At 47.1% G+C, this 13,565-nt stretch overlaps 1 protein-coding gene across 1 annotated transcript in view; it reads left to right on the top strand.

The window, feature by feature from the left end:
- The first annotated feature begins 13 nt into the window (after positions 1–13).
- The window catches only part of STT3B (STT3 oligosaccharyltransferase complex catalytic subunit B), a 57,591-nt gene continuing 44,039 nt past the window's right edge, over positions 14–13,565 (top strand). The window contains exon 1 of the mRNA XM_044677235.1: positions 14–112. The gene's annotated coding sequence lies outside the window, so the exon portion shown is untranslated. The remainder of the gene's footprint in view (positions 113–13,565) is intronic.

Genomic DNA, 13,565 nt, shown 5'->3' with positions numbered 1-13,565 from the left:
GGCAGTCCCTGCTTTCCTTCACCATCCTCTTCCTGGCCTGGCTGGCCGGCTTCAGCTCGCGCCTCTTCGCCGTCATCCGCTTCGAGAGCATCATCCACGAGTTCGACCCCTGGTGAGCGCGCGGGGGTCGCGGGCGCGCGGGGGGGGCGAACTCCCCCCTCCCCCGGGGCCTGCCGCAGAGAGGACGACCCCGAGGCTCCGAGAAGTCCCTGCGAGCCGCGGACTCGGCCCCTCCCCCTTCCCCCAGCCCCAACTTTGCCTTCACCTCCACCCGGGGCGGAGGAGGGGGAGGGGCAGGGGGTAGCTTAAGGGAGGCCAGGGGAAAGTGACGACCCAGAAAGTGTCCAGCCCCCCACCCTGGGGGGAGGAGGGGGAGGGGCAGGAGAACTGTTAGCTGTGATCCTGGGCCCCTGTGGGCGTACAAGCGGAGGGGAAAGTGACGACCCTGAAAGTGACCAGCCTCCAGGTGGGAGGGTGGGGGGGAAGGTGCAAAGCGCGCCGGGTGTGGGCAGGGACCGTGGTCCTTTGGCGGTCCGCACCTGCTCTGCCCCCAGGATTGCACCCCGGACTCATTTGTTTGAGCTCCGTAACCGGGAAGAGGCGACCTCCTGCACCCACCCAGTCCGCACCCCCTTCTCCGACTGCCTGGCCCAAGGGCAGCCTCCCGGGGCACAACCTGTCACGCTAGGGCTGGGGCGGGGAGCGCACCTGTTGGCCGCGGGCGAGAGGGAGCCCGGGGGTCCTGGAGCAGAGGAGGGGCCGCTTCGGGGAAGTTGGGGCCGCGCTCTGCCTGGGAGGCCGGTAGGGCACGGCTCAGCGCGAAAACGTCTCCGCTGGCTCAGTGGGCGACCCCGGCCCCCTGCTCCCCAAGAGAAGTTAGGCGCGGGGGTCGGTGCTGCTGCGGAGGGCTCCCTTTGTCCTCGCGTGTTTTTTACTCTTTGCTCCGCGTGTTAGACCAAGGTATCGGGCGTCGCCGCACGATTAGGCTCCTGGTTCTCCCAGGGCAGACTGAGTTGCGTGGGGCGGACTTGGTGCAGCAGAGGCTCGGGTCTCCCCTTCCCGGCTTTCGAGCATCTGTAGTGTCGGAGAAGTAGCTCCGGGAGAAAGTGTCCCAGCACTTGGCAAACATTCCGGGGAACTGCCGGGTCAGTCCACCCCCGTGCCTGCGTCCTGATCTATTTTGAGACGACTGTCGATTTAAAAAAGACTTCTAGCGTTTGTGGAGGCTTTTCCTGCAGCTCATTTCAGGGAAGCCTCTGCCCTCCCTGTGGGTCCCGTATTCGCTGGGGACATTTAGGCAGCTAGAGCTTGAGTCGGGATTTGAACCCAGGGCTTCGGTACTCCGAATCCGCTGTGACTCCCTTGGGAAGTTGGCAGTGCTTCACGATGTTCCTCTGAGTCACTGAGCACCCCGAGTTCGCAGTCAGAGCGAGGACCTCTCCTCCCCGCCGCTAGCCAGGGGGGCCAGGATCCGGCTTCCTGGAGGGTTCCCTAGGCTGCAACACCGGTCACTAGAACCCGGGCCCTTGGCTTGGACCCCCTCTTCTCTAGTTGGGGGACGGTGCCAGGGAGGGGCTGCACAGAGGATGCTGGGAAGGTGCCAGACTCGGGGAGCTTGGTGGGACGGGCTTGCGGGGAGCGCTTCCTGTCCGGACAGCTCCGTGTGGGCTGCTTTTCGAGTCCTGCGCGCACGTCACTATTCTGAGAAGGGGGCCGCGAGCCCGGTTTTCGGGGGGCCCGGAAGCTGCCCTTGATTGGCTTTTGGATCCAGGGACTTTGGCGATGCTGCAGTTCTCAGAACTCCCCGCAGATGGGAAAGCCACGCTCGTTGGAGAGCGGTCAGCCCGCGGATGGGGTGCACGCCGAGCACTTCTCATCTGGGAGGCGGCAGCGCCTACTGTGTGCAGGGCTGAACCTCGCGTGGAGCCGACCCGAGCCGGGATCCTCCCCGAGAGGCGGGGCTTGCTCCGGGCGGCCGGTGCAGAGCGGCTTTGGTTTGGTTAGGCGAGCCCAGGCTTGGCCACCGGTGGTCAGCATCGGCTTCGGGGCAGGGCTGGACGTGAGGACAGCCTTGGGGGCCGCCCAAGAAGCTGCCTGTGCTGAAAGCGCTGAAGGGGTGGCTGGGCGGGGGCCACACCGGCACCTGCAAAGTTCGAGGAGTGGAGCTCGGTCCGCTTTGTGATTCTGCAAACCTTCCCGCTGCTAATTAGGAATGTGCCGGTGGGAGTGCCGAGCCGGGCAGCCGCGAAGGTCTCCTAGGCCCGTTTCTTGCTGAGCCCCCCCCCCCTTTTTTAGACACTCGGCGGGGGACCTTGGACAGAGCCTTAGCCCTTAGCTTTCCGGCAGTGGCACCACGAGAGAGTTTACTGTTGTTTGTAAAAGAGCAAAATTGGTCCACTGGCAGAAACCCTCCCTGCCCTCAGGGTGGTCATTTTCTAAAGGGGGGGGCGGCCAGTAGGCGGCTGGACAAGCCTGGACTAGATGGGTGCTAGGGAGGAGGCCTCTGGGAGAAAGCCAGGGACCCGGCAGGGTGAGAGGGAAGAGGGAGGCCCAGGAATGCCAAGGCTGGGAGAGGAGGCACGATTGTGCTGGATGAGAGTGTGAGATGGCAGGAAGGGGCAGGGGCCGGGGGAGGGGGAGGGGGATGGATGGCTACACAGATATGCATGTTTTAAACCCTTTCTGCCTTAATAACAACTTTTTAAGGACAGAGAAAAGACTAGGCAATAGTAATTAAGTCCAGGGTCCCATAGCTAGGTAGTAGCTGAGGCAAGATTTGAACCCAGAGCCTCCCCATCCCCTGAGCCACCCAGCTGCACCTGTAAAATATATGTTCTTAATAGCCCTGTGCCCAGATAGGTACAGCTCACTTAGCTGGCTCAGCTATTGATCCGACTACAGGAACCAAAACAAGGGATGTTTTTGTTTGGTTTTTTTGTCTGTGCTTTTCACTTCACTAGTGTAAAATCTCTGGTCTGGAAACATTTCCTGATGCAGACTGAAATTCAGTCTTCTACCCTGTCCCCAAAGTCTTGACCTTCAATTGTTTAGGGCCCTGAGCTTGTTAGGGGGTCCTGCGAGGTTTTTGTTCTTCCCCCACTTGGATCACTGCCACTTCTGCATTATTGGATTCTCCGTTTTAGGACTAGGAGAGCCTTTGCGTTCTGAGGGTTTAGATCTAGACTTGCTTTTCTTGATGTCAATTCTATTTTAAAAATGCCTTTGGATTCCAAATTTAACAAATAAATGCTTGTTTCCACATGAAACTGGAAATCCTAGGAGGGGTTTGCCATTTCCTTCTCCAGCTCATTTTGCAGATGAGCCACTGAAGCAAACTAGGTGAAGTGACTTGTCCAGAGTCACACTGCTAGGAAATGCCTGAGGCAGTATTTGAATTCTGGAAGGTGAGTTCTGTCTCCAGGTCCAGTGCTCTATCTACTGTACCACCTGGTGGCCTTACTGTACAATTTAAAAGACCTTTCATTTCTTTTCTTTTCTAATTCAACTACCCTTTCTCCACTCCCCCACCCCCAGCCATACTTTTGTCTCCCATTCTCTCATCTGCTTATTAGGGAAAAACTAAAACAAAAACCCAGAATGATAACAAATATGAACAATTCATTGAGACCCATTCCGACTTTGCTTGTATTTGAAAATGTAATATTCCTCATCTTGAGCCTGTCAACTTCCTTATTGATCCTCTGGAATCCAATTAGTCATAGACTTGAGAGGAATTGAGCATTGGGGGGGGGGGGTAATTTACTGTGTTGCTATCATCCAAACTAGTTTTGCTCACTTTGTGTTTCAGCCTATGCAGGTCTTCTGATTTTCTCGGAAACTGTCCCTTCATTTCTTACCCCACAAGAGCATTCCATTCCATTCACACCATTTTTTGTTCTGCTTTTCAACAGTTGATGGGTACCCTCTTGATTTTTAGGTATTTGCTAGCGAAAAGAATGGCTATAAATATTTCTTGCTATTAAGAATCCTTTTCCTTTTTTTCTTTGTTAATGTCTTTGAGGCCTCGTTCTTGAGTTCTTGTAGTAGAATCAGAAGTCAAGGGGTATGTACAGTTAAGTAACTTGCATGTAGTTCCAAATTATTTTCCAGAATGGCCAGTTCAATTCACAGCTTTACCAACATTGCATTAGTGTCTTTTTTCTCATGCCCCCTCTAACATTTATCATTTTCCTTTTTGTTAACTGGATGGAACCTCAAAGTTGCCTTTATTTGCATTTCTCTTATTACTAGAGATTTGTTACATTTTTTCACAGTTATTGTTAGGTTGGATTCCTTCCTTTGAAAACTTGCCTATAAATATTCTTTAACTGCTTATCCATTGGGGAACAGCTCTTGTAAATTTGCATCAGTTCCTTGGATCTGAAACTTATCGGAGAAACTTGGAAAGATTTTTGTCCCCCATTTCCTTTGTAATTTTTACTGCATTTCATTTAAAACTTTAAATTTTATATAATAAAATTATTTTATCTTCTGTGGATCCTCTCTTTGTTTGATCATAGATTCTTCTATTCATAAAATATATGAAGTATTTATTTAATTTTTTAAAGATCTGACCTTTTATCTTATGTCATTTTTTTTGTGACTTTTACTTCTCCAAAGTGGGGGGGCGGGGCAGGGGCAAGAGAGACAACATTTAGTTTTAGTATATGTTGTGAGTTATTGGTCTGTGTCCAATTTCTGAGCAACCTTTGTCAAATAGTGTGACTTTTCCCAATAGTTGAGAACTTTGGGATTATCAAACACTGTGCTACTCTATTAATTTGCTTCTTGGTGCTGTGTCCCTAATCTGCTCTACTAATTGATTTTTGCTAGCCAAATAACTTGTATGATTCCTGCTTTTTGTATAGTATAATATAGTTTGAGATCTGGTGCTACATCTTGGCCACCCTCCCCTTCCATTATTTCCGTTAAGATTCTTGGCCTTTTGTTCTTCCAAATGAATTTTATTTTTATTTCTTCTAATCTTTCTTAACTAATCTGGTCATTTGATTTTAAGGCATTGAATAAGAGTATTAATTTTGGGAGTATTATCTTTTTTTTTATATTGGTATGACCTAACTGAACAATAAACATTTCTGTAATGATTTGGATCTGCCTTTATTTCTGTAGTGTTTTGTAGTTGTCTTATAGTTCTTGAGTATGTGTTGGTACAGAAACTCCCAAATACTTTATATAGTCTTTATTTTGAATGGAATTTCTTTTTTTATCTTTTCCTGTTGAATTTTATTGGTAATATATAGACATGCTGATGCTTTACGAGGATTTTATGTTCTTCAACATGGCTGAAGTTTTTGTTTTACTTAAATTTTAAATTGGCTTTCCAAATATGCATATGTTTATTACATTATTTAAGTACCATACAACATGTTAAGTGTTAGGAGTACAGATACAAGCAAAAAGGGAAATGGTTCCTGCCCTCAAGGAGCTTACATTCTAATAGGGGAAGATAGCATATAAAAGGCAACAGAAATGGGGATGATATGGGATAATCCCACATGGTGTGATTTTCAAGGCCAGAAAGTCAGAAACATTCAGATTCTGCATTCCTGTTATAAATTCTAAGTACTTTTAGTACGTTGATGTAGCCTTTTTGTTAACCTCTGTGTGAGTGTCAATACAATATTTTTAACACTGAAAGAATTTGGAAGTTTCCCTTCATTCCCTACTTAGAAAACAATTTACATAATGCTAGAGTAATTTTTTCTTTGAATGTTGGGTATGATGTACTTGTAAATTAAACATATTGTTTTTGGGAGGAGTGCTTGCCCTATTCAATTTCTTTTTATAAAATTAGGTTACTTAAATAGTCTGCTTTTTCTGTGTATTTGGGGGGGGGGTGAGTGTAGGGGATAACTATTGGAACAGCGGTCCTGTCCAATTTAATCCATTAAGTTAAGTTAGCAGTTCTATTGGGATATAATTGAGCAAATTAGTTCCTAATTGTTTCCTTTGTTTCACTTCCATTTGTGAATTCTCTTTGGCTCATTTTTGAGAGATATAATTTGGATTTCCTTTTAGTCAGACTACTTAACTGTTTTTTAAAAAACCCTACTTTATTTCAACTTTTTGTTTTCAATTTTGTTAATCTCTAGAATCTCTATCTTATTTAGCTTTCCCTTAGTTCTTATTGGTTTCTTTCCCAGCTTTTTAATTGCATTCCCAATTCATTGTTTGTTTTTTTCTTTATTGATAAGTATTCAAAGATATAGCTTTTTCCCCTCGAGTTTTGATATGTTGTTTATGTTCTTTTCTTTGATGAAAGTTTCTGGTTTTTTTCACAATGAGTTCTTTGACCCACAAATTCTTTAGAATTAAATTAGTCTTTAATTGAAAAAATATTTTTAAAATTCTGAACTTTTAACATCCCCAAAAGAGTATGTCTATATATATATAGTAGAATACAAATAGAATTCTCCATGAAACTACAAGTCTTCATTTCATGCCACTTAGTCATGTTTAGTACTTCTGGACATTTTTTGAAAAGTTTTGATGACCCTTTTTCTTGATAACCACTCACTCTCTCACCTCTCAGTTAACTCAGAGAAAGAAAGAGAATAGTCCCAGTAGCATTGTTCAGCAAAATGGATCCACACATGGGCCTGCCCCAAAATGCCTTTTGTCTCTTTCTGGCTCTGGAGATCTTTGTACTGAAAAGATTTAAGTCTTATTTGAGTTGGTCTTTACAGTGTTTTTTGTCCTCGTGTAGATTGTGTTCCTGGTTCAGCTTACTCACTGCCTCAGTTCACGTGAAGTAGGATTTTCAGAAATGCCCTTATTCCACGTGGCACAGTACTAATCCATTAGTGTCACAACCCCAGGATATGTACAACTATTTCACCACTGGCTAAGAAGGAACTGTAGATACTAATTCTTTGCTTCCTTTAATTTATTTTTCTTTTCCCGCTAAAAGACAAGGTTAAAATATTTTGATTCCTGTCCTACTATTTTTCTCCTTCCTCTCCCACTTAGCCTCACCCCAATTTGTTTCTTATAAGAGTGAGAATCTTCTGATGCTGACTCCTCCAACCCTTCCCATATGTATGCCCCTCTCACACTAAATATGAGCAGTAGCCATTTCTACCCCTCATTCTAACTTTCTACATGAGTCTTTTCCTTTTATCTGTCTTCTCATATACTCAGAACTGAACCAGTCTACCTCTAGGTCCACCCTAACTTCCATACTGTTTCCTACATAATTCTTTTTGTAATCAAGAAATGCTTGCAAGTTCTCTTTCATTAAAGGTCCTATTCCCCCAGCTTTGCAGTTTTTATTGAGTTTAAGCCTCTTTCTCTTGCTTTTTGTATTCCAAGATCTCCTCTCCATTATGGTAGAAGCCGCTACATCTTGTGAATGTCATCCAAACTGGTTTTTTTCCTATATTTCTTCTATGGCATGGGAGCTCTGAGTTTTGGCTGTGACTTTTTGAGGAGTTTTCTTTTTTGCGGTTTCTTTCTGAAGGTAAGTGGAGGATTCTTTCAGTCTCTTCTTAACTCCTCACAGTCTGGTTTCTGCCTTCTCCACAGCCTTTGACTCTGTGGAATTCCTCCTCTGTGATTCTCTTGGTTCTCCTACGTGGCTGACCGTCTTCCTTTGGGGGAGTCCCATGTGACCATCCCACCTGCCATCTAGTCCTGACCTCTCTGCTGACCCGTCACATGATTTCCAGACTTCTGTTGAGGGCATCCCCTCTGCCTCAGCAACTCCATGGAATCCGAAATGCCTCACTGTTCTTCCTCCTTCCCTCCAACAAGTCTGCCAAGAAGGCACTTTTCCCGCTAGCTGTGACTTCGTAAAGCACAGTTCCAGGGCACCCCTCCCCCCCAATAAACGGGGCCCCCCCATCCTCTCCAGGGTGATGTCACCCTCCTCCAAGAAGACATTCTGCATCCCATACCCTGGCCTCTCCATTGGCCCCCACCTAGCACGCTGTCTCCTTCCCTCTTTCTTTCCCTGGCTTCCCTCCAGCCCCCCACGTCCCCCTTCTACCAGCAGCTTCTCTCCGGACTGTCTGGAGCCCATTGGCACGTGGCCTTCCCCATGAGCCTGAGCTCCTTGAGGGCAGGACCCGCGTGGAGCCTGGGCCGGGCCCTTTGCCCTGAGTCAGCAGACGGGGCAGTTCTTCTTGAAGTCCTAGTTTTCAGGAAGTCCATGGACTCTAGTGCTCTCCCCCAACCTGTTTCCAGTCCATTGGTTTTGGGTCACAGACAGCTTCCGCTTTTGTTCTCTTCTTTCCCATCTTTTGATTTTGTGCTCACAAAATCATTGATTTCTGTTTGATTTATTCTTGGGGCTTGTAAGGTTTGCTGCTTTCCTCCTCTTCCCTCCAGAGTGGCTATTTTATTTAACCTCTTTGTCTTCCTATAGTCTTTGCTGGAACATCCTTTGTTACAGATTGCCCCTTTTTTTCCTCTCTATAGATTTGCAATCCTTTCTTATCCTCACTCAACTCTCCAGCTGGAGTTCCTGATTTGGGGCTCCATCCCAGAACTAGGCCTCTCCTAGAGCCTCTATGGGCCCTGGGAACTGGCCCGTTTAGCCGGTGCCTGGCTCCTCTCACTCTGAGGCCTCTCAGGCTGGGGCCTTGAAGCTGTCCCATTGCTACTTCTCTGTCCGGCATGGGTCCTTCCCCTGGGCCACTCTGACTGCGTGGGCTTTTCTCCCAGAGCCCTCGGCAGCTCAAGGGGTTTCTGGGTGCAGAACCCCACACACAGTGGCGTTAGGCTGAGAGCCACTCTGTGCAGTTTCTTGTGGGCTTTCTGGATCTTGTGTGAATACCGGACTTGGGCATAAGGGAGCCAGGTGGTCAGTCTCTTCTTAGGCAGCCTTTCAGCCTTTTGTTAAAGGCCTCTTATTGAATATGGTCAAAGAAGTTGGGCAGAATGCCAGCTGCAGGTGGCTGATCAGGGGGATACCACATTGAAGGGAGATTGGCCAAAGGAAGTGTGTTGGGTGGGAGAGATGTTTGGATAGGTTTGTGGAGTGAGGGGGAATAAGGATTGAGAATAAGAGCTATTAAAGACTGGAGTTTCTCTTTGTCCTAATGTATGGTCATTTTTTCCAGTTGGTGTGAGAAAGAATGCTTTGGTGGTCCACATCAGAAGATGCCATAGATCTTGGAGCTCTATTTACTCCAGCCTTTTTATTCCATTCTGCATTTTCCCTTTGATTTTATCTTTGTTTGATTTGTTCAGTTCTGAGAAAGGCACATTAAAGTCTCATACTGTGTCATTAATATTTTCTTGCATTTTAGTTAATTTTTCCTTTACATATTTGGATGCTATTCAATTAAGAACATATTGTTTTTTTAAATCAATGTTGCTTTGGTCTTTTGTAGCCCATTTCAGCTTAGTGTAATTTCTTTATCTTTGTTAACATTATCAATTCTTGTTTTTCCTTTGCTAATAGCACGATTTCAGTTTCTACTTTTCCAGATTCACCTGGATGCATAGTTGCAACCTTTCATTTTTATTCTTTTTAGAAGTATTTCTTATAAGCAACCAGTTGTATTTTGCTCTCTTATTCAGTTTGTCACTTCCTTTTATTGGAGTTACATTGTGTTCTTCCTTTTGTGTCTATAGTATTTTTTCTGAATTAGTTTTTGTGTCCCTTTCTAATTTAAGTTAGTACATTCTGTCATTATCAGTTTTGCATATTCTAATTTAAGGCAATCCTTTCCCCATCTAACTTTGAAGTTGTTTTTTTTTTCTTTCACTTATTCAATCCTACTTTTTCATCCTCTCATTTAAGGAATTAAGTTTAAAATTTCTCCCCTTCCAGTTTCTTTTAGTTGTTTTTTTTCTTCACCGTTTCTAAAAAGGACTTCATTATATCATCTTCTTTTATTTCCTTCCCGTTCTTTTTTCTTTTTTAAAATGGATTTTATTTTCTTTTTTAATTTTTTCCCCACACTTACATGATTCTTGTTGTCTCCCTCCCCCCTCCTAGAGATGACAAGAAATTTCACAGTTTCCCTCCCCATTCTGACTGTCCTGACCTGATAGTCTTTGATCTGTGGCTTGTCTGTTTTTTACCTCATGAAATTAAAGGTTCTAAAGTTCTGTGTTTGAGTTCCCTGATCCAATCCATTTCCTTGCAGATCTTTCTTCCTTCTTTGCTTTTCATCACACTTTTTGTCACATCAGGGAAATCATTCACCAAGGAGGAAAGGAGTCTTGGTGGGACCAGTTTTATGTGGCCCCACTGTCCCATCTTTCCTCCCCAGGATCTCCTCCTACGGCCCCTGCCCTCTCAGCTGGGTACAGGTTATTCCAAAGAGCTCCCATCTCCCTTAGACCCATTAAAGATCCTTAGTGCTTCCCTCTGTGGCATCCTCTCCATCCCACTTTCTTTGTACCCTTGCCACATCTTCCTTTTTTCTGTGGCCCCTTTTCTTTCTGGGAGACATATGGGCATGTTTAGGCCACACCCCATCTGTCCTCTCCTCCCCCTTCCCTTTTTTCCTCTTCTGTTCACTTTCATCATATAAAACATATCAGTTCATTTGTGGGGGTGATGACAGCCTTAAGCCATGTTGTTTCAGGGTGTTCCTTCACCTTAACCTCTCCTAATTTTCTTTCCCTCATTGCATATCTTCAGAATAAAACCTCTTGATAATCCCCCTCCTATGGATATGAAGCCAATAGATGTGGTCTTGGTTTTTTTCTTTTTAATAGCATCTAGAGATGGGTTAACTAACTTGCTTTTTGTTTTTATTTAGGGGGTATTTTCAATGCAAATATCAGTTCACATTTTTCTTCTTTCCACCAGAATGCTTCAAATGCCTTTTTTTCTTATTTTATTTTCTCATTGAACAAGCATTTATTTTGTCTTTCTTCTACCTTCCCCCTCCCATTGGAACAGAAAAAACAAACACTTGTAACATAGACACAGCCCGATCTAGAGATTGGCCATGGCCAGCAGTATGCTTCAATGAATACTTCTTTTTTATTCAATGCTATCTTATCTTTTTTTAATTGAAGGGTAGGCTCTAGTTTGCCAGAGATATAATTTTGAGTAGCATCTTGGAAGTCCTTTGCTTTTTGTAACACATTCCATTCTTTTATGTGATTTCAGGGGGGATGATTTTCTGTTACCCCAATTTCCTATCCAGCAGATATTGCTTATCATCAGAATTACTCAATCCCACTGCTTTGTGTCAGAGTTTGGAGTGTAGTGCATTTTGCAGAGGGGACCTGGGTGCTTACATTTTGTGCATCCTCTTTGCTTTGCCTTCTTTATGCAGAAATTTAGGCAGGGTTTTTTTTTTTGTTTGTTTTTAGTTTCTGATAGAATGATGTTCACCTCTTTTTTAACCTTGCCTTGTGTTTCTGGGAAGGCTGGCGTGTCCCTTCTGCATCCTGCCTTTGAGATCATCTGTCTAACCGTGTTTCTTGCTTCTCTTCCAGATTGCCCTCCACTTCAGTCTGTTGGTATTCCCTCTCCATGGTTGTCTTCCACTTAGAGAGGCTCATTACTGTGGATTCGAGTTTTTCTGTTCTGCTCATTATTTCTGCTGTGCAGGCCACAAATCCTGGCCTCAATTTCTCTCGAGATTCAGATTTCTCTCTTGAGCCCTTCAAGACCACCCCAAAAAGGGGGCTCCGAGTTCTCCAGGGAATTGCCAGGGATCTGTGCTGCTTCCATCTCTTTGCTCTTTATTTGGAGAGGTTTCGAATCTCTTATATGACTTGGTGTACCTTTTTGCTTGGTATTTTAGTGTCTTCTATTGATTTATTGGCTTATGTTTTCAATTTAATTGAATTTTTTCTTGTTGAAATGTTTCATGCTTTTTTTTTTTTTCTTATATTTTTCTGTGACTTTCTCTTCTGTCCCAAGCAAATGTTAGTGGCAGAGGACTAGCCCCAACTGGATTCTAGTCTCCCCTCCTTTAGGCCAGACTCCCTCGTATACGTATGCTGGTCTCTGGCTGGCCTGGTTTGACTTCTGTATTTGTACAGTTGGGGATGAGCCTCTAAAGCCCCTTGGGAATTCCCACACGAGCAAAGGAGCTCTGATTTTTCTTCTTGTTCATCCCCTTGGCCTGTCAGCTGAGGGTTGAACCCGAGGACCCACCAGGCTCAGTGGACCGGCTCTCTCCACTCTTCCTCCATGGTGGTGTCTTATCTTGTGAAACAGGTTGGATTGCGTGGCCTCCAGGGCCCAGTGACTCTTGGGATTGGGGTGTTGAGGGTTTGAGAGCTCTGGATATGGAAGAAAATGTCTCCTTTATCTCGCCGGCCCCCGGAACCAGACTGATCTTCCATTTCTGGTGCTGCTGCCCGAGTCGTCCTTAGACAGGGATCTGAGCTTGTCATTGGCCTGTACAAATCCTGGGGGCTCCCCATTTCTCCCAGAAACACTCTGAAGTCTTGCCCTGGAGCTGCCAGCGGTCAGCCTCCCTGGCCAGCCCCTCTCTTTGCCTCCCTGTGCCCTCCTTGGGTGTCTGGACAGGCCTCATCCTGTTTGCCACTCTGCCCACCCTCATTGGGGGAAGCCCAGCTCCGAGGACCACGGGAGCCTTGCAGAGAGCAAGGGCCGCATCCCTGGGCAGACATCTTAGTCCACTCATGGGAAGGATTCTTGGGCCTGCTGAGCACAGGATGCGGCCATGAGCCAGCCTGGCAGGCCCTGCTTTGGCGACTTCGGGTGAAGCAGCCCCACAAAGCCTGGGGGGACCCAGGAGCCCCTCCTGACCAGGGTCCTCCCATCCCCAAGAGCAGTTCTCTTGCCAGATGGCTGAGGAATCCCAGGGATGAGGCTTGCTCCAGGCAAAGCTCCGTCAATGGGAAGTTTGTCCTGACCCGAGACGTCCCATCGTCCCTCTGTCCGTTAGAGCAGGCCCTGCTGGGCCCCTGGAGCTGGAGCAGGCTGGTGGGGGGGAGCAGAGGGCAGGGTCAGTGCTGTTCCCTTCAAAGATGATCCCAGAGTAAACCCATGGGGCGGGCTTGAGGCTGGACAAACACTGACCCCCAGTGAGTCCGAAGGTTTGCCAGGAATGAAGCAGGGAGGTACCCTGGCAAAGCAAATGGCGCCCCAGGAGGGCTTCTCCTAAAGAGAGAGGCTGCTCCGCTCTGCTCAAGGAGGCTCTAGGGACAGAGCCCGGCCTGGAGGCAGAAGGTCCTGGGTTCCAGTCTGGCCTCAGAGGCTGGGCCAGGACTGGCCACGGATCCTGAGAGGGAGCTTTCCCAGGAGCCCCCGCGGCCTTCAGGCTGCCCTCTCGGAGGTCAGCACCCCTCTGGGCACCTTTTCCACTGAGAGCCGAGTGCGGTGCCCGGGCTGTGTGTGGCTGGGGAGCCGCTTCTTGCCATGGAAGCTCCACCGTAGCCTGGCTGGGGATGGCGGAAGGGAGGGAGGAGCACCTTGTGGGCACCTCACGCAAATCCCCCAGGAGGCCGGAGCTGGCTTCCCCGCCTTGGCTTGGAGCTCCCTGGCCCTTCCTGGGGCTCTTCAGGCTCTTCAGGGATCCGCTCCAGGCCCTCCGGCTGCGGCCGCCCTTACTAGCCCTTTGCTTTGAGAGGACGTGGCAGGCCGTCACCGCGATCTT

Source organism: Gracilinanus agilis, chromosome 5 (assembly GCF_016433145.1).
Source record: "Gracilinanus agilis isolate LMUSP501 chromosome 5, AgileGrace, whole genome shotgun sequence".
Classification (NCBI taxonomy): Eukaryota; Metazoa; Chordata; class Mammalia; order Didelphimorphia; family Didelphidae; genus Gracilinanus; species Gracilinanus agilis.
The sequence above is the reverse complement of the archived record's forward strand: the minus strand, read 5'-3'. Positions and strand labels throughout refer to the sequence as shown.